Here is a 27,673-nt window from a genome sequence, read left to right on the forward strand (position 1 = left end):
ACATTTGTCTTCTGTGTCCAATCCTAGCATCTTTGTTTAGTTCCTCGACTGAGATTCTGTTTTAAATAGCCTGAAACATTACTGTAAAGAAAGAGATTTTCCTGAGCAATTTGAGGTATCTTTCTCAAATCATATAGTTATCATCTGAAGCTTTGTTTTCAATTCAGTGGTTTGAAAAAGTGTAGCTTTCTTCCCGTAACTTACTTAGCGATTTCATTGCCTCCTTTCACCAGAAATTGCTTTGATTAATATAATTCTCTTTCTGCTATGATTTCTTTTACTGGTCAGTGCCCTCTTTGATGAGTGAAAAATGCAGGTGCTAGATTTCTCAGGAGGGCGAAGTTTAAGGGCAATATGTGCATTCCTCTTTACTAACATAAATTGCTTTGAAGGCTGGAATTTCTACCTAAGTTTATATATATATGTATATATATATATTAAACTGGAAATCTGTTTTGTAGGTTTGGGGCTTGTTTTCCAGCATATCCACTCCCTAACCTTCTGATTCAAAGGATGGATTTTTGGCTTATGAGCCAACCGACATCCAGCTTGGGTCGGTCAATAGCTAGTGTAGACGAAAGACAGCAGGAGGGCAGCTGCTCTAATCCACTCCTTAAGCAGCTTCCCAGTGCAACTTAGATTGGCTGTGGTTCCTCCTCCCGTAACATGGGAACATCAAGGTTGTGTTATCCATGATGAACCTTGTTTGGAGTTCTAATCTTATTATTCCTTATCATTCTTCAGGTAAAGATTGCTTGTAAATTCTTGATAGTACAAATCTGTAAATTGCTCCTGTTCTTATCAGTTCTACTAAGCCTCTCCATCACCACTACAACTAATTTCCTGTGTTACATCCCATTTCTATCTACTCCTGAAGTGGATGTTATTTGCCTGGGTAAATCTCAATTGAACATGCATCAGTTCTTAGTTAAATATGAATAAGAAGACTGTAAGCTTAACAAAATTTGTTAGTACAGCTTGCAAAAGAAGAATTTGTTAAGGTAATTGTGTCATCTGAATTAATTTAAAAAAAGAAACTAAATTGCTGTTGGGGGACTGGCTTTGTGGCATACCGGGTTATACAGCCACCTAGAAAGCTGACAATCCATGTGGCACCATTTCAAGTTCTGTCTGCTCCATTTCCTTCTCAGCTCTCACAGTACAAATACTTGGGCACCTGCCATCTATTTGGAGGACCAGGGATGGAGATCCAGGCTCCTGACCTCATGCTGGCTCAGTCCAAGCCACTGTGTCATTTGGGGAGTGAAACAGAATATGGAAGATATTTTACCCCTTCTCTCTCTAATTTTCTTTCAAATGAAATCTATAAATATTTAAAAAGTAAAATTATCACTGAAATAGCCATACAAAAACTTCTAATAATGAGCTTGCACATCAGGAAGTGATTAATGAACTAGATGGTTAGAAATATCCATTACTGATCCATTATTTAGTGCATTTAAAATTCATTAGGAAAACTTGGACATTTGTAAGATACTTACAAATGAAGATCTTTAATCCAGTGGTGTACTGCCCAAAAGCTGGCAACAGCTGGAGTTTAGCCAGGCCAAAGCTGGAACTCAAGCACCTATCACCCAATGCTTTCCCGATGCTTATTGGTAAGAAATTGGAATCCAAAGCAAAATAACAAATCCAGGCATTCCTAAAGTAGATGCAGGTGTTCCAAATGACATTTTAATCTCTGCACCAAATGTTCGCCTTCTGTAAGTTGATCTTGTATGCTGTATGAACGTTTAACTGCTTATTCTTTTTATTCATTTTTTTCTTTTTAATATTATTTACATAGTTGGAAGGGATGCACACCCATGTGAGCCTCTGGTTACGGAGGAGAAGGTCAGGTATTGAGGAAGGTGGGTGGCACAAATGTTTCAGTGTAGGTTTTTTTTCTCCTTGTGTCTACAGGGGAAGAGGTGGGGAACACCACTGGTTGCAATCAAACTACATCAATACCTGGGAATAGGAGACAATCCTTTGATGATGACATAGAGACCTCAATGTGGGAAAAATTGTTCCACGGGTTTTACTTGAGTGGTTTTGATAGTTCTGACAGTTGGTTTCATTGCTCCTAGGTTGAGAAAATCTTTCCATGGTCTGTTAGCCAATAAAGTCCACCTTAATGCATCTGAAGACCTAGAAACATGTTGCAAAGCTTGACCAGGAGAATTGTTCAACCTGTTCTGCTTTTCGCCCTCTGCTGAGGCAGTCAACATCCCTTGTTGGCCCAGATGAGTTGTCTATCATGTGTCCGAGTGCATCTAGTCATACTGTCTATAGCACAGCATCAATAACTGAGGAGGCCCACTTCCAATGTGTGCACTCCAAGGTTGGAGGACACATTGTGTGAGTTCTCCTGTTACCAGAGTCTGAGTACAGCAATCTAGATGGGAAGTCCCTCAGGAAACCTCACCTGGGGTGACTGCAGAATACTTGACTCCTTGTGTAATCTGTCACCTGCATCAGCTAACACACATACTGTTGGATGCAAGCTGCCTGGTCAGTTCTGCCCCATCCCCATATCTCACATGAACCAGTAGGTGTTGTGGCTTGACTCAGCCCATTCCCCAGACCCACACATCATGTGTATGAACAGGTGCTGCCAACTTGTGTGTCTGGCCTGCCACCAGCCCTGGTTTTCATGTTCACCAGCAGAAGGTAGAGCCTATTAGGGCAGTGCCCAAAGTCCCCCTGCCAGGCATGTTCCCAGTCTCAGATTTTATGACTGAAGGGGGATCCTTGCAGTCCAGCCTGATGTGACTCTCACCCAGTACTGGCACTTGCCAACCTATCTTGGCTGGTCCATATTCATTTTGGTTCTGTTTCTCAAACCAGCATGTGTGACAGCCTAGTCCAGTCTGCCCTGCCCTCAGTCCCAGCTCTCATTCTCACCTTGGAAATAGTGGACCAGCAGAGAATTCTTGGAGGCTCCCCTGCTAGATCAACTTCCAGCAGTGGGTTTTGCATGTGGCCGCATGTGCTGCAGCCAAGTTTGAGATGGCCTGCCCCAGGTCTTGTGTGCATACCGATGGATGCTTAGACCCAGCCTGGCCTGGCCTACCTGTAATCTCAGGACAGTGCCTTGGCCTAACCCAGACATGCCTTCTGCTTTTCCCCCTGTGAACCTCTCCATCTTACCTCCCTCACCTATCTGTAAGTGTAATAGCCAGGTCCTTGGAAGACCCCAAAATTCATTCCTCCCCTGTCAAATATGCCCTCAGCTACTCTCACTCCACTATCTCCCTAGACCCATTTCTCCAGGCAATCTACATCCTTCCCAGACCTGGGTGTCTTGTCTGGCCCTGCGTTCCCTGCCTTCCCCTACCTGCCAGTGATTGGCTGCTTTTCTCTCAGCAATGTAATACTTGCCTAGGTAAAAAGCAACCTAGGCAGTTGTCAACAGCTGGGGTAGTTATTTTTTCGGATACACAAGCTAGATTTTGTGACCAAATATTCCTCTCTGATTTTTGTCATCACAAGAATAACACCTTCACTGAATTTTTATAAAATACAAACACTGACAATTAAAATCTACTTATATCTAAAAATGTATATATGATGAGTTAAAAAAAATATTTGTCAAAGCATAAAATTCCTATGCCTGAATAAATAATAGTAAATAAATAAAATAACTGTAGGTTTCAGTTACAGGGCTTCTTATTTTATAACTATTTACTATTTTTGTAATTTGGTTCCAGGTAATAACTATCATTATCACAAAAGTTCTATTTGAAGCAAAAGCATTTGGAAGGGGGGAGGTGGCCCAGAAGATAGGAATCTCCTCTATTTAAAATTTACATTTAAAAAATTAAAGATTATAATTTTGGGTACCACGTGTAAACATAGTACTCATAAGTGTTAAGCACTATTTTGAAATGGTTTAATGCTTCTTGTAACAGCATTGTTTTCTTCTGTGTATCCATGCCTCATCAGTGGACTGACTAACACACAGAACATTTTGTCATTCTTTTCATGAGTCTAATGTTATTTACAACTAAAAATAGTTGATTCAGAAAACCATTGCAGAGAACATTCTTTATTTTGTCTTGATATGAAAGGGATAATATCCAAACACTCATAACATGCAAAACAAACCAAAAAGGGTAATTCACATAATTCCTTGTTGATTCCTTACTGATATCGGTCCTGCAAGAAAACATGGAAAAAGGCAGAGAAAGACAGTGTCCAAAGTACTGATGTTCACAGTGAATCTGTACTTTTGTGGTCTTGATTTCTGTAGCTGTTTGAAGCTTTGCAAAAACATCAAACTGATTTTAAACGCCTTGTTTGGGGCTTGGAGCAATGAATGGATCAGTAGCTAATCCTCACCTTGCAAGTGCCAGCATTCCATATGCACTGCTCCACTTCCCATCCAGCTCCCTGCCTGTGGTCTGGGAAAATAATAAAGAATGGACCAAAGCCTTGGTAACACATGGAGACCAAAGGAAGCTCCTGGCTCCTGGCTTTGGCTTGGCTGAGCTCTAGCCATTGCTGCTATTCGGGGAGTAAACCAGAGGATTAATGATCTTTTTCTATGTCTCTCCTCTCCATAAACCTGACTTTCCAATAAAAATAAGTGAACCCAAACAAAATACCTTGTGTTCCAAATGATCATCTTTATGTGAATTGATTCTGCTTAGATGTGATCTGGCATAGGATTATGAAGCAGGAAAGTTTCCTTTATTGTCAGTGAGCTCATAACTGAAGAACTGTAGTAACTGACAAAATTATTTCTTCAAAAATACTTAATATTTGAAAGGCAGTGTCACATGGTGAGAGAGAAAGATGAAGAGAGAAAGCTATTCCATCCTCTATTTCACCTCCCAAATAGCTGCAGTGGTAGAATCTGGGCCAGTCTGAAGCCAGGAGCTTCCTCTGAGACTCCTGCACGGGTGTAGAAGTCCCCAGTACTGGGGCCATTTTCTGTTGCTTCCCAAGCACATTATCAGGGAGCTGGATGGGAAGTGGAGCAGCTGGGACAAATAATGGTGCCCAAATGGATGTTAGAGAGTAAGCCAGTGGTTTTACCTGTTTTGCCGTGGGACTTCCTCAACAAAGCTATTCTTAGTAGCCAGCCTAGTCAACTCCTTCTTGTACAAAGAATATAATGAATGAAACAAAAAAGAATATTTTAATTTTAAAACACTTACCCCCTTTTATTGGAAAGGCAGACAAAAAAGAAGAAAAACTTCTTTTTGATGTGTACTTACATAATTATATTGCTGTATAACTGGTATATTGCCAATGGTAATATGATTGTGTGATAGGTAAACTGAAAAACATTAAAGACAAATCCTTTCAAAAGCACTCATTTTTATAATATTAAATGGTGTGACTAGCAAGCTCTACCCTTTTTGAAGACTAAAGTAGAGGATTTTACATCCATAATATTATCCCTCCATCCAACTTTCCCATCTTTATTTCTGTAAAGTATTATGACAGTGACCCTAAATCAATTCAAATTAGAGTGGTCCTTCCTAGCATCACATTGATACCCCTGTTACGAGTTCAACAACACCACGAAGATAAAGACTCACTATTTCATTTTATTTAAATTTTATTTTTCTGTTTTCCTTCTCAACCCATGGTGGACTGTATCTAAGGGGAGGTATAATGGAAGCACAGCAGAAATATATACATTCATAGGCAGAAACAGAGAGAAAAAAAATGGAAGTGGTCCTTCTGAAATCCTAATGTGCATACAAATCACTCAGGAACTTCATGAACAAGATATGTTTGAATGCAGTTGGTCTGTTCACACTAAATACAATGGTCTTCCACAGAGTATTTGTGATGTGCTGATACAGGTTCTAAGCATCCACTCCATGTCCTGTAGTAAAGTTGTTCTACACTTTTAGTTTCCTATATATGCAGACCAGAATTCCAAAAGTAAAATGTCTTCATATACCAGATGATGTAACTCAAAAAAAAGAGAAAACTCTGCTCTTAGAAAAAAGGAAGATGTAATAGTTTTTAAAAAATTAATTACTAATACTTTATGTTTGTACCATCAATTTTAAGGATATATAATGACAATTATGGAATTAATAAGCTTAACTAATTCAATATATCATTTTTGCTAAGTTTTTCATTTCTAATTGCCAAAATAGTTAACCTATTTAGTTGTCAGTGAAGTCAAATCCATTGCATCAGAACTTTTTAATATGAAGATGAAGGATATTAAATGCTCCAAATGATACTCTTATTTAGCTCCTGAGTTATGTTTTTTTATGTACAGAAGATAATACCTGTCTAATACCTCATGCGGAAGGTATTATAGAAAGTCCTATAAAACCAAAACATTGGGGAGTGGTTCTGTGATGGTAATACACACTACGTATTTTCTTTATCTTCTTTATCCAGCTGTAAATTCCAATGCTAATAGAAATAGATGATCACTAAAATTTCTAATAATTGCACACCTCTACTGCCCTTTTACACTTCCATGCAAGCTTTATTCCCTCTCCTTATCCATCTCTGCTTTCCTCCCATTCTTTCCCTGCCTTTTCCTGGATTAACCAAAAGAAAAGGAGGCTATTGAAACTATGGTCTACAAAGCTCTCATCAAAAAAGAGATGGACAAACACTAGTGGAGACTCAGAGAAAGACAAATATGAATTTCCTTAATAATATTACCCATATGCAGTAGTATGAAGTTGAATTGTTTCTATTGGAAATTGTTTTCTAAAATTCTATGCCTTTTTGGATGTTGATGAATGCCGTACGACAGCTCATATGTACTGTTGAATACTCTGACAGCATGAAAAAATTTACTGGCTCCTAGAAATTTTATCTTAATGTACCTACAAGTGGTACATTATATCACAGTTTCTTTTTGCTTAAGATCTTTTCCACTGTGGTACAGGGCGAATTTTACCTGGTTGACCTTGTGATTTCTTCCTTGGGGCTCTCTTCCCTGTCTGAAATAATCATTTTTTGAATAAGTCCCAATCACTGTAAGTGGCAGTATTTTCATCCATATGTTTGTAAGTGATACATTGCTTTCTATGTCATATTTGTAGGGCGAAATTCTTTCCTGCAAATAAAATCAAAACTTGTCATTACCAATTCATGCTTTAAAATTAGAAGCATAAATGTATTCCATGATACATTCTGGAAAAACATTCATAATTATAAGGTAAGAAGAAAAATTCACATATATCATAGTATTATCAGCATATTAGTTTATCAGTATTTAAGAATACAAATCACTATGAAGAATAATCCCATTATTATCAATCAGTTCTCCAATTTTTACATATCCCATCCAAACTTCATATGAGCTATATAATTAGTAAACCAAAATAAAGTTTCATTTTGAATTATCATAAATTTTTAGAATTTGATAATGCAACTTCTATGCAAGGATTAAACTCTTAGATATGAAACAAAAGTGTTATAAGCAGAAATGAGTTGACATATAGAGATAAGCAAGAAATTTTAAACACTTATTTCTAAGATTACTTCAGGGAAATATTAAAGTGGTTAATAAATAAGACATCCTTTTATGTAAGATCCCTCAAAAGAAATAAGCATTCAGAACAGCAAATATGTTACTGCCTTTCCACTCCATTATTTGTGTGTGTATGTGTGTGTGCGCGTGCATGGATGATAATTCCCTTATAGCATCATGCATTTTGCATATTTATGAAAAAGTATCTAACAATTATTTTGACTATTCAGGAAAAAAATCAACCAGAATTTATGATTTAGCTACAACATAACTCTTAGTTCATTTATATTTTAGTAGTAAATTACTAGAAAACCTAACTAATGCATCATATCAGTAACTTAAGCTTTGCAATGTTCAGGTCCACATAATGTAATTCAGTGTCTTTTTCTGATAGCCTAGATTTAAAATTCTTATAATGAAATGTTTGGCAAGTTATCAGAGGCAGCATGGGTTACAACAATCATGTGCTGGCCATTTTGATGAAGAAAAGCTCCAAATTTCTCAGAATGATGTTTGGTTCTACCTCCCTTTCTGCTCTGCCTCTTTTTGCCAATGAATTGACAGACAATTAATCTGCCAGCACAAGAGAGGAAAAAATCTATTGGTTGAAGTTAAATGAACATAAGGAAGAAAAACTTGAGCTACTACTACCAGATTTGAATTTGAAATTACTCAACAGAGGTTGGCTTCTCTAAGAAGCTAAAGAGCTATTATCTCTTGCTCCATCGTTATGGTCAGCCACATAATTTGAAATCTAGAACCTAATATGGTTTGGACCTGAATGTGGAACCATAGAAAATCTCAGAATTCGTCCCATGGTAAACTACTAGACAGTAACATTCATTTCTCTAACTCTATGACTATATATGTATATTGCCTATTTAATATTATTAAATATTTAACAAATGAAGTCAAAATGAAAATGAACAGAAGAAATTTAGCATGATTTTAAACCTGTGACTATAGCATGAAAGAAATTATGTTTTTCAAAAATTAAAACAATAAAAAGAAAGGAAAGAAGATGGAATATTGAGTTTAAAGTAAGAGGATTGAGAATAAGGTTATTTTATAATTATACCTATGAAATACTTGAATTCTGTTTTCTTTCTGTAAATAAAAATTTTAAAAGATAGAAGCTGATAAACAATAGCTACAATGCACAATTTATATGCAAAATGTTTCGTTAAATTCAAGTAGAAAGGTAACATACACCAATAAAAGACTATTCTGACCTATTAAAATTAAGGGTCTCTGACAATCAAAAATTATTTACAAAAAGTTGTGCTGCTATAAATAACATGTTTATCAAGTACCCTTTTTTAAGCTAAGATGAATAGTTGGCATTAAACTCAAACTTTGTAAAGAAATGTAAATTGTCCTTTGAATTTTCCTGTCTTAAAGAACACTTTAATAACCAACTCTCTTTGAAGGCATCCATCATAAAAAGTAATATCAGAACTGTTTTATTAATTGTATAATGCTATCGGCTTTCCTCGTTGACAGTAACTCTGCTCTCTAACAAACATGAGCAGAGAAAAGAAAAGGCCAGGAAAGCTCTGACATCTAGTCGGAGAACCCAGGGGGTACTGCCTTCAGACATAGATTTTATTTGCTCATAGCAACGTGCGTGAGCTGAACATGGATGAACAGCCTTGACTGGCCCTAAAACTTTCTTAATTTGATTCTTCCATGAACTTACACAGCTGTTTAGTTCTTTTGTAAACAGGGAATGCTGGGCACTCTTGTACAGATCTTTTTAGCATATGAAACATATTGACATGAATATAACATATGTGCCAAAGCAATATTATTCAGCTAACATTTCAACGAAATGCAACATAAAATTTAAAATTACATATTTCTCTATGGGCTTGATTTTTGTTTACTGTATTTTATCCAAAAAAAGTGAAAACTCTTATTAGGAAAAACATCTTTAATATCTTTGAATTTTAGTATCTTCAAAAAAGACTGGTTAAAACTTGACATTGACCATTTATAATTGCCCTGAAGTCAGCAGGTAATAATAAGATAATTATAGTTTATCATGACCTTATATGTGTTTGATAGGCCACTGGCACATTCATATAAATCAAACAGAAACCAGATAGGATTGCTGTGTTTATTGGAGCATCAGGATGAAAGATATGGGTTCATCATTCTGATTGCACCACCTAAGGAAAATCTGTCACCATTTAACGTCTTAGTTTATCAAAGTGGAATTCACAAGTGTTATTCCTTCTCAGGTGCAATAGTGTGATTATTGATTACTTACTGTTTGCAATTTTTAACTTGCATATTTTATTGTTAATTTCCATCCATTAAATATTTTAGTCATTTTACCTTTTATTATCAGGGATGTAAACAGTTTGTGTTAAAATAATTTACATAGACCATTTGATTTTCAAAGTATATGTGATTATCAATATTCTGAAATGCAATGTTTACTCTGTTATAAAGGTACATTTGGATACTCACTAGTATCTAATTTTCTTAACACTACAAGTAACTACAAAATCCCTTATACAAAGTTTAACAGCATATCCATTCATTATTGCATTGCTCTATGTAAGTAAACATCACAGAATTTTTAAAAAGGTGAGGGAGGGAGGGATCTTGCAAATTGAACAGATCCTGGAACTCAAAAGCAGGCAACTGTATTTTCCAAGAAGTATCAACTTTCAGTTATTGGAGTCAAACTTGAGTGAAGAAGAAACTCCAGATCAAAGCATGAAATATGTATTATGTCAGCTACATATGAAATTTCAGATTGATCCCCTAGGATTTTACCTGATAAAATAAGCTACTATTATGATAGAGATTCTTTGTATAATCACAGTCTTGGTTTTCCTACTTTACCTAATAGTAAAAGTTAAAAATATTAATAACACATACTGCAACCTGACCCAAGCAAGGTGGAAGGGCTGGGAATTGATAACAAGCAAGCACTTGTCATCATGGAAAGGGGAAGCAAATGGTTTTTCCACACACCAAAGAACTGAACAGCACATACTAGGACACTAGATATTTTTGCAATATGCTGTGAAAGCTCCTTTAATGAAGTGGCGCTGTTATCTGATATCTCTCTTTCTCTCCCCCAACCGCTCTTTCCTTATTTATTAATAAAGGTGAAGCACTGGCTGGCTCCCTCATTTATATGACTAGTCCAGGGTTCCTAATCAGACAGTACCAGTGTTGCTGAATTCAATCATGATGGCTACAATTTAGCCCTTGCTCTTCAGAGGGTACTGGGGTAAAAAAAAAAAAAAAAAAAAAAAATCAGGGACTCCTAGATCAATAAAATGTGCACTGACTTTGTCCACACTACATCAGACTTTGAAATCGGGTTAAGGCAGGGAGCTGTATTTTCGACAAGTTCCTGACCCCTTTGTTTTCTTCGGCAATTCTCCCTCAACTATTTCTACCTTCAAGGAATTCTGTATGGTTTTACTGAATGCCGCTTATGTTATTAATAGAAGGCTGATAGATACCCTTTGCAGAAATGTTCAGTTCTGGTGGATTTGAGAAGTAAATATTTAAAAATAAGAGAATGGAACCTATGTATATTCCATTTCTCTTCTCTTGCTATCATTTGAATGGCAGGAATATGTTTCTAAAAAAATACAGGCAAATTAATTCGATAATTTTCTCATGGGATGGATTGAAATGGCAATGCACCTTAAGCTTCAGTCAGAAGCTCCATTACTTGCAGCCTGATCTTAGTTGCTCCATAAGGTTGTTAGCTTGTTAAGGAGACTGGTGCCATTATCCAATTTTGTGCTGTGTTAAAGAGGAATTCCAATGTTTGGGCAACTGCGATTTAACTAGAGCTTCTGGTTTGCTTCCTGGAAGGAGCTTTGTTACACCTACCAAGAAGTGGACTTAATGAAACTGCAGGGCTGGTGGCTAAAGGGCTTCCTGTGTCTAGTTAGAATGTGAAACGGGGATTAATTGAGACCTTTCTCCTTATGCCCAGGGGAAGCATTGTTAGCGTCCAGCAGAATTCGGTTTCTGGGGTTTCTGTCTGCAGATTCTGTTTGGTGGTCGCCACTGCCATAAGAATAAAAGGAAAAGCTTTGGGGAAGAATTGATACCAGGATTTTCATAAAAACCATGCTTCATGTGATAGGCATGGCCAGTGTAAAGATAAATATTTCAAAAAAAAAAAAGTCAATTCCTTTCCTTGGGAAAAGGATTACAAAGGTAGGAAGAAGTGAAAACTTGATGAACTTTTATCATTGATACCCATACATATCAATAATAGTAACATCAACAAATATATTCATCAGTTATTAGAACTGAAATGTGAAAAGATAGTCTCATTTTATGCATTTGGAATCTCTTAGTTGCCATAAAAATCTTAGTTTACTTTCACATCCATTTCCAATCATTTCCACTGGCTCTACTTTTGAATAAGCTAAGCAACACACACACACACACACACATATATATATTTGTCAAAGAAAAATATTGAAAATATGTGAATAATATTCTTTTAGATCAGAACTCTATAAATTTCATTATTTTCACTAAGATTTTATACACTATCTCAGTACTTGGCAAGAAGATTTCTGTATATATTTACTAGTCTTTTAATGTACATGTATCCAATTTATTATCAAAGTTCAAGTTCAATTTACTGAATTTGTATCAAAAAAGTAAAACTTTTGGTCTTTTTGTTGGCATCTGCCTAAATCCAAGACAATTTACTTCATTCTACCAGATTCTAGAAAAATAGATTGAGAATTGCTAGATATATTTATAGATATTTTCCCCCAGCTGATATAGATTGCATTTAGCAATCATTGTAATTCTTAAATATTTGATTCCAAACTGGCAGTTTGATTCTATTGGTTGTGAAGGTCAACTGATTGCAGTTCAACACGCATCAACAAATCACAAATTAATTACAAGCTAATGATTGCTTTCTGGAATTGTCCCTTAATTGTTTTTCGGTTGTATTAAAAATCCAGTAATACTACTATTAACACAAAAATGTTTTCATTTTTTCTCTTTTAATTTATGAATATGGATACAAAAGTCTGAGCACTTAACAGATGGTTAGAACTCTCTCTTTACTATTAGCACTTACAGGTAATAGATTGATGGGGAAAAATATTGACCAGTATTCACGTATGTCATCTGCTCAGACACCAGTATGACATCTCATTGTGTTATTAATGACTCACTATAATAATGGAAAGAACATATTCAAGGAACATGAGTACTTAGCTCATGTAATTTCCCAAGTACACAATAGTGTGTCCTATTAAACAATAGCTAATGCTGACTCTCCATTTCAGTGTGTAGCATGTTTTTAAAGTTTCTTACCAGAATTCTGCCTACCTCTTACATTTTTACTTACTCAATTAATATAATGATTCGAAACTCCAGAAATGACTAGTCTGAATGCAATTAAAGTTGGGGTGTCAGGTCAGAACAGAAATGAACATTAGACAAAGTGCCAAATTTGACTGATCATTGCCTAACATTATAAATTTAACTAGAGTATAGCAATTTAGAGCTCAAAATTTTAGAGACATAATGGTTTGAAATGATTTTTCTTTATGAAACAGTAAAAGCTTCCAAGCAAGAATAAATTTTATATTTTTCTTACATGACCGACTTCTACTGTTCTTCATTGCCCATATGCATGGTCTTCTCCTCATCAACATAATTTCTGATTATCCTCGTTTAGAATATTTTCCTTGCTATATGTTACTAGGATTCAAATATTTGCCTCCATCTTGTATTTCTATAGTTGAGCACTGATAAGCACAATCTTTCCTGTGATTTCTTCATCTGTTATTTTCAGAGACCAAATTAATCCACTTGAAGAGAATCAATTTTCCTGCTGTCCTTGTATTCTCCTATTCTTCTGTTTCTTCTTTGTTTCCTTTTCTAGTCTTCCATTTCGAGAACTTTTGGCTGTATAAATGACTATGTCAAAACTTTAACTATTGTGTCCTAAGCTTTTACTTTGATGATGGTAGTGTGTCTTTTATAACCACAGAAAGAACTGTATGGTGTCTGGTGTTTGTGTGCCTGTGTGTTCATCTGCATCTTCTTTTTTAGGATTATCAGTATTATCAAGATTTTGGTAAGGGGCCAACCCAAATGTACTAATTGTCTTCCTTGAAAACTTATCAGTAAGTCAACAGCTGAGAGACTAATTACCTTGTAAGAGGCACTAGAAGTGTCACAGGAGCTGAGGAACCAAACGAATAAATACAATGAAAACAACACTTCAGTATATCATAATGCACGTGCTAAAAATCAAAGACAGAATTTTTTAAAGCATTCAGATATTATGACTGCTCATAGTTCAAGTATTATAAGAGTATCATACTCAAGGCCATAATGACATGATTAATAACTTGTTGTCAACAATTATAATGGAAACCATATAATAATGAAATAACATTTTTCAACATGTCAATCTTGAATTCTTTTAAGACAAAAAATATCGCTCACAAATAAAGGCTAAGCAAAGACATTTTCAACAACTGAATAGACTTGTATTTTAAAAAAATATATTGAAGGAAGTTCTTTCAAAGCAATGCCATGTGGGAAGAAATAAGGAACAACGAGAATAAAACTATGAGAAACTCCTGATGAATGCTGACTCTTTTAGGAGTGGGGGATATCCAGCCCACATACCAAATAAGGACTATGAAGTCATTTGATCTGACCCTGACAGGGCAACCCAGGTAGAGCTTCAAATTCAATAAATCCATCTAATTCCTAAACCGGTAATTTTGTATGATCCACAAACTATGTTGTAAATATTCAATTGGTCCTTATCACAATAAAAAGTTTCCCATTTATGGATAGTGATAATAATACGTGTTTACTCAATACAAGATGCAACTCTCTTCTTCTATCCTTTAAATACATATTTTTTTCAAATTAGTGCAATGAAAATTAAAAACTTAATGTAATTCCATTATATACCCAAAAGAACAGCTAAAATTCAAAGGATCGACAGAGTGAACTATCATGGAGAATGAGTTCATTGTAATTTATTGCACTAATGGTGAAGTATGTATTTCCTTTTTTCTTTTGAGATTCATTTTTTTTTAATTTGAAAGGCAGATTTTACAGGAAGAAAGGTCTTCCATCCATTTCTTCATTCCTCAAATTGCCACAATGACCGGAACTGAGCCAATTGGAAGTCAGCAGCCAACATCTCCCTCTGGGTCTCCCATGCTGGTGCTGTGTTCCAAGGCTTTGGCCCATCTTGTGCTGCTTTCCCAGGACACAAGCAGGGAACTGGAAGGAAAATGGAGCAGCCAGGACATGAACTGGTGTCCGTATGGTGTAACATGTAAGGTGGGGATACAGCCACCGAGCCATCACGCCTTGCCCAGTATATATTTTCACAAAGCACTTTTGAAAGATTTTTTTATAGCATTATCTACTAAAATTAAACATATGTTTACTTTTCTAATAGCAGTTCTGAAAGGTATATATTCATGCACAATGTAACAACCTTTCTTTCATTCCACAGTGGACACATATGCGAAGATGGCCTAATATAATTACATCCCATAGTGATTGCATAGCCATGTTAGTTTGCATCAGTATACTCTATCATGATCACACCATGACAAAGTCACCAAATTATGCACTTCTTAACATGTATCCCTGTTATGAATTAATTTTGGACCCCATATAGACAAGCAGATTGATGTGTAGATTATAAATGGATGCCTAAGGAGTGATCATATGTACACTACAAATACATACGCATATATAACACAAATAAACCAAAGTTCTTAATCTGGTAGTTTCTGGATAGCATAAATGGAGGAGACATTATTGTGCTCACTTCACAGATGAAGCAGCACAGGCAGTATGAGTTGCGAAGGTGGCTCCTGAACACTGAATGGAGAGGGAATGAAGAACAAAGTTCTTCCAGATTCTAAGTAACGTGAATACATAGGTAGGATTGGCTAATGATTTTAATTTGTACTGCTCCTGGCTCTAAAACAGAAACCAACGAAGATTTATTGAAAACAAAGTCATCTCTTCATGTTTAAAAATCCACAACTAAAGTTTATAGAAGAAAATGAGCCTGACAAAAGTGAGAAAAGTGAACAACCGACGGTATCCTGTATCCAACCAGAAACGTCTTTGTACAAAGATGGTAAAAGTAATATAGAGTGAGGACAGTGTGAGTGGCATTTCACGCTAATCCTTTTCCTGCAGCTTCTGCATTCCATATGTATGCATTCAAGTCCCAGCTGCTCCACTTCCGACCCAGGCCCTTGCTTCTAGCCTGGGAAAGCAGAGGAGGTTGGCCTAAGTTCCTAGGTCCTGGCACATACGTGAAAGACTTGGATGAAGCTCCTGATTCCTGGTTTTGGGGCTCAGCTCCGGCTTCTGTGGCCATTTGAGGGGTATGCCCGTGGATGGAAGACCTTGCTCTGTGTCTTTCTTTCTCTCTCTTAGTGAGTTCTGCCTTTCAAATTAAACAAATCTTCTGTTAAAAAAATAGTGTGGGCCCGGCACGGTGGCGCAGTGGTTAAGGTCCTCGCCTTGCACGCCCGGGATCCCATATAGGCGCCGGTTCTAATTCCAGCAGCCCCGCTTCCCTTCCAGCTCCCTGCCTGTGGCCTGGGAAAGCAGTCGAGGACAGCCCAAAGCTTTGGGACCCTGCACCTGGTGGGAGACCCGGAAGAGGCTCCTGGCTTCGGCTCGGCATAGTGTCGGCCCGTTGCGCTCACTTGGGGAGTGAATCATCGGACGGAAGATCTTCCTCTCTGTCTCTCCTCTCTGTATATCTGCCTTTCCAATGAAAAAATAGTAAAAATAAATCTTAAAAAATATAGTATAGAGTGGAACAAATATATTGTTCAGGAGTAAAGCTGTAATAAAGCACTACTCTAATCTTTCTAAGCCACATGTAAAATGTGAGGGAAAACATGTCTAGAACTAAATTATTCATAATAACTTTTAATTGGACAACACTCTCAATATTATATATTTCCATAGTGTGTGAGTTTTTTAAATGATTATTTATGCAAAAGGTGGAATTACAGAGAAAAAGAGAGGAAGGAGGGGAAAAGAAAGGAGAGAGAGAGAGTGATAGAGAGTGAGAGAGAGAGACAGTATTCAATTCAATGGTTCACTTCTTTATGTCACTATAGTCAGTTCTAGGCTGTACTAAAGCCAGGAACCAAAAACGTTGTCCTGGTCTGTCACATCAGTGGCAGGGGTCCATTATTTGGGTCATCTTTTGGATTCTTCCCAAGTGTTGTCAGGGGTTGCTGTATTCAAAGCAGAGCAGTAGGGACTCAAATTGGCACTCCTATGCAAGATACTGACACAAATGGTGGCTTAACCAGCTTTTCCATAATGCCAACAATCCCAGGGATGAAACTTTTTATTAGGAACATTTTTACAAGTGTCATAATATAAGAAAAAATTTAAATTTTTAGATTGAAATATGCATGTAATTGTATAATGATAGAAACAGAAAACTGATAAATAAGATTAAAATGTTCTAAGTCATATAAGGTCTTTTCCTTGTCTGAAAGTAAAAGTACCAATTCACATTAATGTTTTATAAGTCAAGGATAAATATCATAATCTTTAATGTTAAAAGAATTATAAATGCACATATATACCTAATATCATGAAAGAGGCTGAGTAATAAACTGTTCTTGAGTTATGCAAAGAAAGGCATTAAAGGCAAGGAAAAAGAATACAGACTAAAAGAAACAAGGTAACTTTCAATTTAGTATTAACTCTATTCAATACAAATTAACTAAAAATTCTCACTAAATATGACATATGTTGTAAAATACACACATATAGCAAACCATCATGGGGTACCTTGTAAATACAACTTTTATGTTTCTGTTAAGAATAACATGAAATAAAAATATATGAAAAAGGAAAATCATGTACTGCTTACAAAAGATACATTAAACATAATGAAACAGAAAAGATGAAAGAGAGAGTATGGGAGAATAAATTACGTGTGACTGGCCATTGTGACATGGTGGGTTAAGCATTGGATGGGACAAATGCATCTCATACTGGGATTTATGACATCCACTTCTAGATCTTCCAGCCAATCTTCCTGCTAATTTATCTGGGAGTAGCAGATGACCCAAGTCCTTAGATTCCTGTCCTGCTCCTGGGAGACCTAGATGGAGATTCTAGCTTGTGTATTTGGCATGACTTAGCTCTTATGGCTGTGGGCGTTAGAGGAGTCAACCAAGGAATGGAAGATCTCCCCCTTTATTTCACTCTGCCTTTCAAATTCACAAATAAATAAAATTTCAAATAGATAAATCAGGTAAATACAGAAGCGCAACTGAATTAAACACGTTAATATTAAGCATTATAGACTTTAAGACAAGTGATATTGCTAAAACAGATATTCATAATCATAAAGATGTGAAACAAAGATTTTACCTTTCTAAAATGTACTCATGCAAATATAGAAATATGATGAAAAAGAGTTCTTGTGAAAATAATAATAAGTAGTAAAAGGTGTGAGTTCTCAAGAAGGGTAATATAGCAGATATCATTTATTGCAGAATTAGGATTTTTGGGATATCCATTGATTCAAAGCTGTGTTCTAAAGAGAATGAGGACAACGTCCTAAATCTCAGATATGTAATAACCATATGCATATGTGTATATGAATGTATTTCAGCTTTGTTTTGGTGCTCTTATCCTAATGATTTTAATATCTTCAAGTGTGAATCAGTAAGAGTTGTATGTCTCACGACATAAAGATGAATACAGGCTCTAAGAACATCTGATGACCTGAAGAGATAAAACATTGTAGTCTCTTCCAGGAGATTTCCTTATTTCATGACGGAGTCTTTTTGTCTTTTGATAATTATGCTGTACACTCAATCTCATTATATAAATTTCAGGAGCTTAAATAGTTCTGCCCTGAACTGAATGAGTTAAACCTGCTTCCAAAGCACCTAAAATCCTGGAGGGGAGTCATTTCCTTACTTTGCTGAACTCGTTAATTAAGTGCTCATGATACTCTGGCTTCAACCAAAAATAGAGATGATTCAGTCTCCCTCTGAAGAGACCATCTACAGTTTCTATGTAACTGTTACTATTAGAACACAAATGTGGCTTATCGGTATCTGGGCAACAATGAAGCACGTTACAAGGAGAAAATACCAGCACAATGACTACCTACACAAAAAGTTGCTGTTGAATAATTTCATGGGTGCTGGCAGAAAGTCAAAATCTTGCTTCTAGTGTGTTCTAGTGTGTCTAGCTCTCTGGGGGTAGACCTGGTATTCTGCCATGCCTTTCGTAAATAACTCAAGGTAGCCCCAAGCAACAAGTTCCCTGATGGTAAAACCATGAGTTGTGAGAAAATACGGTAACATGATAACTTTTCTGAGACAGATGCTCATGATTCTTCACATGAGATTTTTCTACATGAGATTTTTCTACCGAAGGTACCATTTACATGCTTTTAGTTGAAAATGCTTGTTGCAAAATTTATTTTTTTCAGGTGAGCATTTTTAGCTACACTAATGGAAATTAAAAGTTAGAAAAACAAGGTTAATCTCTGAACTTGTGGTCTCTTTTCTGGTCATTACCTATTGAATGCAAAGTTATGGGGAACAGGGTATTTTACATGATTCAGCCATTTCTTTTTAAAGACCTTTTTGTGTATGTATTTTCAATCAATGGAATTGCAAATGAGGGGAGGATAATCCTCCTGTAAATTAAGTCATGATGCTCTTGATGATCTGGTCAGACCAGCTGATAAGCTTCCAGTGGAAATGCAGCACAGCAATTGACTGTCATAAAGATTATCATCCATTTGCTTAGCTAATGAGTACCACATGCATAGCATATCCAAAACTCATACTTTAAAAGGTTGTATCCATTTTTATCATCACATCTGGAAGCACACCCAGTGTGGTACACAGCTGCATGAGTGATTTTCGTGTTTGTGGCTTGTAATCAGTCTCGTTAATTTTTAGTCATATTCCATATATACTGGTGTGCTTGGAAATATATACTATTAACATCTGGAAAAGTTTCACTTTTCAGGTGTTTATGAATACATTTTAGCATTATTTTCTTTTGTCTTGTGCCTCCAGTGGTTCTTGCAAATTTTGATGCATATAGTATTGGATATCTAGATGGTCACAGATTATAATGCAAGCAAGGTTTTCGCAAGGATTGTTCTAAGAAGATACTTCCAATTACTGAAGAAACACATGACTCCATTTCGTCTTTTCCCATACTGTAAAAGTATGAAACTAAGGACATTTTCCTGCAAGATGTTAAATTCAGTGTTTAAAATTAGACCTGGCAATTTCTTACTTTGAGATACCTGCATGTGTACTTTTTAAAAAATGTCTGAATGATGTGTCATGTTATGTTGAATATCTTCTTTCAAAATAAATCCTGCCCCTCAAGGATATCTATATCCAAAGTAACCATGCCGTAATATAGACTATAATAGCCCTTCTGTGCTAAGAAGAACAGGATAGAAATAGATACTGTATGACTAAATGCTGATTGACAGCTCCATCACAGGCTTGGCGCTTCTTTAGCTAAACTGCAATAAAAAGACTTTCTATCATACCATTCAGCAGATAATAAAATAGTGTAAACAGAAGTAACCTTGTGGGAGAAAGCAGCCTAGTGGCTGCTAATAATAATAATAAGTTGGATATTTACTTTTAAAATATCCTAAAGATAAAAATGCAAGTAAGTGTTGATTTACAAAGCAAACTATCCTCACAATTGTCATTTTAAGTACTAATTCTAATAGGAAGTAATGCTGTATCTGGAACTCTTTAAATACTTCCAAGCAAAATATTTTCTTAGTGTACAGGAATTTTAAAAATATAAATGCTGCCTGAAATGTCTCCCAGTTACAGATTGGAGACAGTTTAAAAGCTCCAACAAAATGAAACCTCACTTTGAAATCTGTCAGAGCTTACTGCCTGGGTATATTATCGGGAAGAGAAAAAAAGGAAGAATTCTTGTCATCAGAAGTTTTCTAAGAAGTAACTAAGATGCTTTCCAAAGCAACGACCTTTACAACTTAAGAATCATGCCTGACAATGAATGGCATCATTATTACAGGTAACACAAACTTGGCCAGTGTACCTTGGAAAGTGCGAAATCCTCAAAAATGGTCTTACCATTTGGAACAACTTCTATAAAAATTGATGCAATAGAACAGAGGCACAACTTAAGTTCCTAGTCTTGATCCATAGTTAGTAATCTCACACACACAATTTATTTACGCCTTAAAGTTATTTGCCTATGGTTTCTTTTAGTTTTGTTGTTAGGTCTACAAGAAACTGCATCTAGGACATCATCAACAGTTACAGCTGTGTGGATTGTGCTGCGAGCTACATAATCTGTATAATATTCCACTAAACTTTAGTAGAGTTTTTTTTTAATGGAAAACAAATATAATTACACAGAATTCTGGCCCAGATTCACACTGACCATGTTCTTCCATGATCTTATTGTTTAATGCTATCTTTAAAAAACAAGGTAAATTAAGTCTCCACTCAAAATTCATACCTATTTGGATCCAAGAGAAGGCAACTGCATTGAAATACTCACAATCTAGAGCATAAGGGAGTGTAATTAATTGCAGCCACACAGAATCCTTGGACATATAGAGTTTCTGAATTTCCAAGTTCAGCAATGCCGTCAGTGTTTTGGCTGGCAGCCTATAGCCCCCTTTTAACCTGAGCCCAGCTTACTCAGCAAGCTATGGCAAATGACTGCTGAGCTGTTACTTTCTTATTCCAAAATACACCTCCAGTCGAAAGAGGGACATGCTCTTTTACATATGGTATGAGATTTTGTTTGGGAACTCAATTTTCTATTACGAGTTTTTTTTTTTTTTTTTAAGAAATGTGCAGCAAAGGCAGTGACAAAAAAAAAAATTCCCCGAAAACTTTGGAAAGGGAAGAAGGAGGGTGAACTCACAGAAACTGAGTTGCACTCCTTGTTTTGGCCAGGCACAAGCGAGTTGAGAAACATCATGTAGGTGGGCCAACAAAATCTATCATCCAGGACTGGGACTGCAGATTTTTGAGCTAAAGTCATTCCATCTAGCCTAAAATGCCACCACCACCACACACAGCTAAACAGAGCAGCCTTATTCTTTTTTACCATATGCTTATATAGCTAAAGAGCCAGCATCACAGAGTTGGTGAAGAAAGAAGGGACTACACTGATTGTGTGTGGGAGGATGTGTAGGGAGAAGTGAGGAGAAAACGACGACAAAAGTAACAAGACATCTCTCCAAGAGTGATAATTGGCACTCACAATAAGCACGAAATCCCACATTGTCTGGGAAATACCTATGCTTTCTAACTACAGACATGCATCAAGATGAACATTTCAGCAATATACTTTTTTTATTCTTCATTCAATCACTGTCCTACAAATATTTATTGAGAACACCCTGTGTTTAATATCCTTTTCTGGCCCTACAAATGTGTTACTGAGCTAGATGAACACTGCCCTTCTACAGTATACATCCTAACCTGGAGGCAAAAACAAACAAGTGAATGAATCACTAACCAATATATTGCAATAATCAGTAAGTGTTAATAAGATGCATAAGTTTGGATAAAGTGATAGATATGAAACAATGGAGGATGAAGGAGATGGGTATCTTTCTTTCCAGGTGATCAGTGAAGGCCAACGCAAGCCGATGAAATATAAACAGACATAGGTAAGACTTGTGAAGCTCTTGGGAGGAATTTCCTGGGAAGAGAAAATAGCAAATATGAATGCCTAAAAAACAGAAATAAGCTTGATTTCCAGTTAGCATTAAAACCAGGAGATGACTATTGTTAGAGAGCTAAAGGCAATCATGGTAGAAATTTAGGCAAAGGATAGATTCCAGAGAACTTCAGAAGCCCAGTGGTGGCTTTGACTTTTATCCTCAGTGTGAAAACCATTAGGGAATTCTCCACAGAGGAGAGATAAGAGCTGTTTTAGATGCTTATATGACCTGTAGGATTTTGATCTCAGTAAGAACACGTGTGAATGGTGGCATCATTTGCTAAAATGATGAAACAACGGATTAGTGGATGTTAGAAAAATGTTAGAAAAATACTTCTAATATTTAGGTATGTTTAGTTTGTAATACGTATTAAGCAACAATCAGAAAATATTGGGTAGGTAGGTAAAGATAGAAAATTTAGAGTTTGGGGAAAAGATCTATGTGTCAGAAAAGATTAACATTAGCTAATCATTAGCATTGAGATGATAGAGTTAACATGATGGGTGTAGAAGAGATTGTTTAAGGAGTGATTATATATGGAAACAGGTTGCCAAGTACTAAATCCACAGAGAAGATGGAGAACAATCCAAAAGGAAGGAGGAAAAGAAATGGTATGTGTAACGTCTCTCAAGGTGAGTAAGAGCAAAAACCCGTGTGGAAGCTGTGGGTAGCTCTCCTGTATTCTGCAGAGATCCAATGTGAGGACTGAGAACAGACTGTTGGATTTAGCATTCGGTGATGTCTGACAAGGTTCCAGTCATCTATTGGAGATGGAAGCCTGAATGGAGAGGTTGATGAGAAAATGAAAAAATGAAGGGCTAACTTCATCAAGGCCTAAGTCTTTTCATTAATAAAATGTAGAACTTGACTCAGTGGGTGATTAAAGTTGTCCGTTCTGTAAGAGTTACACACATTAATGGCTTTTCTCTTTGAGTTCAAGTTTAACAAACCAGCATTTTTTAATGAGCCAATAGGCTGGCAGTCACACCCCATCCTATCTTCCTGCAATTCATAACTTGCTCTGCTTCTCTGGCTCAGCCCCTCATCAGTCTCCTGCTGTTCTCTGCTTAGTACTGACTTCCTTTCTTCCCCAGACTTGTTTGGGACTGTCAACTCAGGCTCTTCTATGACTCAGTGATTACTTTCATAGCAGAGAACGTTAAAATCCAATTCCAAACCACTAAGAATGTTTTTGACCAAACCTAATCACTTAAATTCTCTAGTTTCCTGGTTTTTTTTTTTCTATCCCTTTGTAGAAAGTGTCAGTGCTACCTCAAAAGTCACAACATAATCTAAATAAGGGTTAAATCCTGACTCTACTTGGGATTGAAAACTGTTCCCATTCTAGATGCACACAAGGGAAGTTACAGGATAGAATCCGATAGAACATCTCCTTCCCTAGTCACGTGCAGGAATAGATCAGAGCTAAACATGGTGCAGATCAATCCAAAGGCCAGGGCACTGAAAACCACTGATACTTCCAAGCTAAGGCTTGTTGCTAGCGGGTACAAATCTGTGACCTGAGATTTATTACACTTTTTATCAAAAAAAAAAAATTCACTAAGCTTATGGAGTCATGCATTATGATAGGACAATGCAAAGTTTGTTTAAATATTTTTGTGATTTCTTACTTGAAAGTAACTTCTTATTTTGGAGTCTCTTATTTGTAATTTCTTATTTGGAAAACCTTTATTGCTAAGCTCTTGTTTCTAATAGTAAACTGATACATATGCTGCTCTATTTAATCCATTTCTACACATATGATGTGTGGCATAGCATTGTTTGTTTGCTTGGCTGTATTTTAATATTTAGTTAGCTAGTGATACAGACACAGAAACAATGATTTAATACATGCTTGAATGGGCTGTAATTCAGCTGCTGATATTTTTCAATTTATGTCTTAAAAATAAAAACTTTGTCCCACGGCTCGTAGCTCTTATAAATAGTAAGTTATTGTTTATGACTAAAATTAATTAGCAGAAGAAAATATCCTAAACCATTGGAAATTCCAACTTCCATTCCCCCTTTACATTCACTTTTCAATACATTTCATATTCATGACATTACATCACCACATACTTCATTTTTTATTAAAAAATAATCATCTGCCTTTCTCAGAGACTATTAAAAATAACATTATTCAATAAATCCAGAGAGTTTTTTTAACCAAGGATTGTTTCTCTTTTCTTAAAAGGAAAAAATCCAAAATTCTAAGTTACTTGGCTGCTCCCACGAGGAGAATGTTCCTAGCAGCACGATTTGCGAGTCCTCTGCACTTGCTGTTAGCTATGATGAAGCAGATTGGGTCCAGATTCCGACTTAAATGTCTTTGGTAGGAAAATTCAGAAGGTGAATCTTCAGCGAGGCCTCCATATCCTAAAAGCTGCTGCTTTACTGGCAGTAAATGGAGCCTGGAAGCAAAATTAGAGCCTGCGAGGAAAATGGATTTTAAAAATGTCTTGAACGTGGGCATAAATTATGAACAAAGATTAAGTGCCACATGCTTACAAACCATCTCTTTCCAAAGAATGTGATATGTAATTTCTGATGTTAAAATAAGAAATGTCTGTTGAACGTTGATTTTTTTTTTTTACTTTTTATTTTTTTCTTTCAGTCGATAAATGTTCAATAATGTTGCTGCTCCATTACCAACACAGCCTGCTCATTTTCTGAGCTGGCAAACTAACCTTGGCTCAATGATCATTCTCTTTGACCTGCCCCCACAGAGCCCAGAAATCTTGCAAAATAAGCACCGACTAACTAATTACCGAGGAAATACCATTCGGGGTTGTGTACCAATCAGGCAACAATCTGGTAGTGAGGTTTTGACAGAAACATTTAGCTGTGATTGTGTGATGTCATGTGGTTGAGTAAGAGTCGGGTGATGTTCATCAGCCTGTTTACATCAGGAGCTCCTCAAGAAGCAAATCGCTTCAGTTTGTGATGATGAATTTCTCTGTTTGACCTTATTCAGCACCTGAACAGAGCAGATCATAGAGTGATGTGATTGGAGGCATTTGTTCACACACAGACACATACACACACCCCCCGCACAATACATACTAAGTAGTGGGGGGGGGGGGAGTGCTAACTACTCAGAAGCACAAGTTTAAATTATAAAGTATATTTTTCATTTTTGGAGTCTAAAATGTTCTTGATTTTGTAGTAGTAGAATTGCTTCCTTTTCTTGTCTGAACATGACTCTTCTTGGAGTCAATCTTTATCCTGCTAAGGCAGCAGTTTAAATGGTAGAAATGACAGATCGTAACAATTGGTGACATTATCTTTCAAGTCCAGTGGAAAAGAAAAAAAAAAAAAAAAAACAAAAAAAAGCAAGCGAGTATTTTTGTATTGGTAGATAGTTTTGTGATATTTCATCAGATGGATTTTATAAAGTTTATCTAGAATAGAAATATCTTTCTCTTTTATCGTGTATAGAAATCCATACTTCATCAAATTCCTTCCACCACCTTTCCATACATACAGAATGTGCTATCAGAAATTAATTCACTAGAGCTTTTTGTTAAAATTTGTCATTTATCTATTAAAATTCTTCAGCTTTTGTCAGACAATACTTAGTATTGTAATAAGAGTCCCTGAAGATATGTGAGTGATTTGTCAAAAGAGAGACAAAAAGTGTATAAAACTCTAAAATGTCAGCAATCAGGAAATCTAACAGACTTCAGTGAATTTACATAGAATGAATAGAAACCTTGGATATTAATCAACTTAGCTCGGGGGAGTGAAAGACAAGGGGCAAAGAATGATAATTTAAATACAATTTCCACATCACTTCTTCTAAAATTAAAAAATTATTATGCATAATTTTATGATAGAATTGAAATAACATAAATGTGACTGTTTATCATTATCAGAAAATTAAAATTGGAAATACTCTTTTCTGAAAGAATTCATGGAAGTACATAATTCTTCACGTATTTTATCTTCTCCAATTCAAGGTCAACATTAAATGAGACAAGGTTTATAGCATTATAAAAGGACCTGACGGAGATATTTTTCTCTTTTCCAAAACCACAGAAATGAGAATTGGGGCTCATACCAATGTATAATGTGGCAACAATGTCAACAGATGCTGTTATATCCCAACAATCCCTGCTACCTGAGTCAGAAGCTATGGTGGGCCCCATGGTTCAGTAGGCTAGTCCTTGCTTTGCAAGCATCGGGATCCCAAATGGGCAATGGTTCATGTCCTGGCTGCTACATTTCCCACCCAGCTCCCTGCTTGTGGCTTAAGAAAGAAGCAGAGGGTAGCTCAAAGCCTTGGGACCTTGCACCCTAGTGAGACAAAACTCCTGGCTTCTGGCTTTGGATCAGCCCAGTTCCAGCCTCTGGTGTTATTTGGGCAAATGAGGCAGATGGAAGATATTTTTTTCTGCTTCTCCACTCTGTATCTGCCTTTCCAATAAAAATAGATAAATTCTGAAGAAAAAACAAGTCAGAAGCTGTAAGAATAGCCACACTGGGAAAAATTATTATGAAATATTTAAGATTTTCCTGGAGAAGGTAGAAATGAGTTATATTTTGTTTTTACTTTGTGTTTTTTGTTTTTAATTTAATTTTAATGATTTTTACGTAGTTGTTTAGGGTTTGAAGGGCCAACGGCTAGAGGAAAGTGGGTGAGACCATTATTTCCACATTCTCTTTTTTTCCCTTCCTGAATCTGGGGGAAGGAAGAAGTTAAGGGGAGAAGCCACACCCAGCCTTTCAGCTACCTCCAAACCCTGGGATGGAGGACAGCCATGCGATGCCATTCCAGAGTGGAACATACTCCAAGGGTCCTGATCAAGAGGTTTTTGATAGTTCAATTTTGAAGGACATATTTGTAAATATAATTACAAATAGGCACACATATTGTTAAGACTAAGCCAAGTGTGTTCAGACAATAACCATTAATATGGTTTTATTGAATGCAAACGCATCATAATGATTTAAGTAAACTGACATTGCAAAATACCATAATCTAACTTCCCACAATTTTATTTCTCACAATTCTATGCATCCAAGATCAAGGTTTGATTTTTTTCTGATCTTTCTTTGGCTTCCTGATAGCTGCCTCCTTGTTGTGTTTTCACATGTCTTTCTCCTTTGTGAAATTCCATCTTTGGGTCCAAATTGTCTATTTTTCGTAAGAATATCAGTCAACTCATACTAGGGCCTATGCTGAGGGCCTGTTTTAACTTACCCACCTCTTCAATGTCTTTTCTCCTGAGGCAGTCACATTCCGAGGAACTAGGGGCAGATGCTCAAATCTTACCAAATCCCGGCAGTAACCAAAGGCATAGTTCTTTAAAAATCTACTCCTCGAACATTAGGGACAGGGAAGGACCTCCATAAGACTCTGGAACCTGTATGTGCTGTGATACACATGCCTGGAGACAAATATGGCAGCGCATAAAGAGGAACAAGCAACAGTCAGA

Source organism: Ochotona curzoniae, unplaced genomic scaffold (genome assembly GCF_017591425.1).
Source record: "Ochotona curzoniae isolate NIBS_2020 unplaced genomic scaffold, NIBS_Ocur_1.0 scaffold_4701, whole genome shotgun sequence".
Classification (NCBI taxonomy): domain Eukaryota; kingdom Metazoa; phylum Chordata; class Mammalia; order Lagomorpha; family Ochotonidae; genus Ochotona; species Ochotona curzoniae.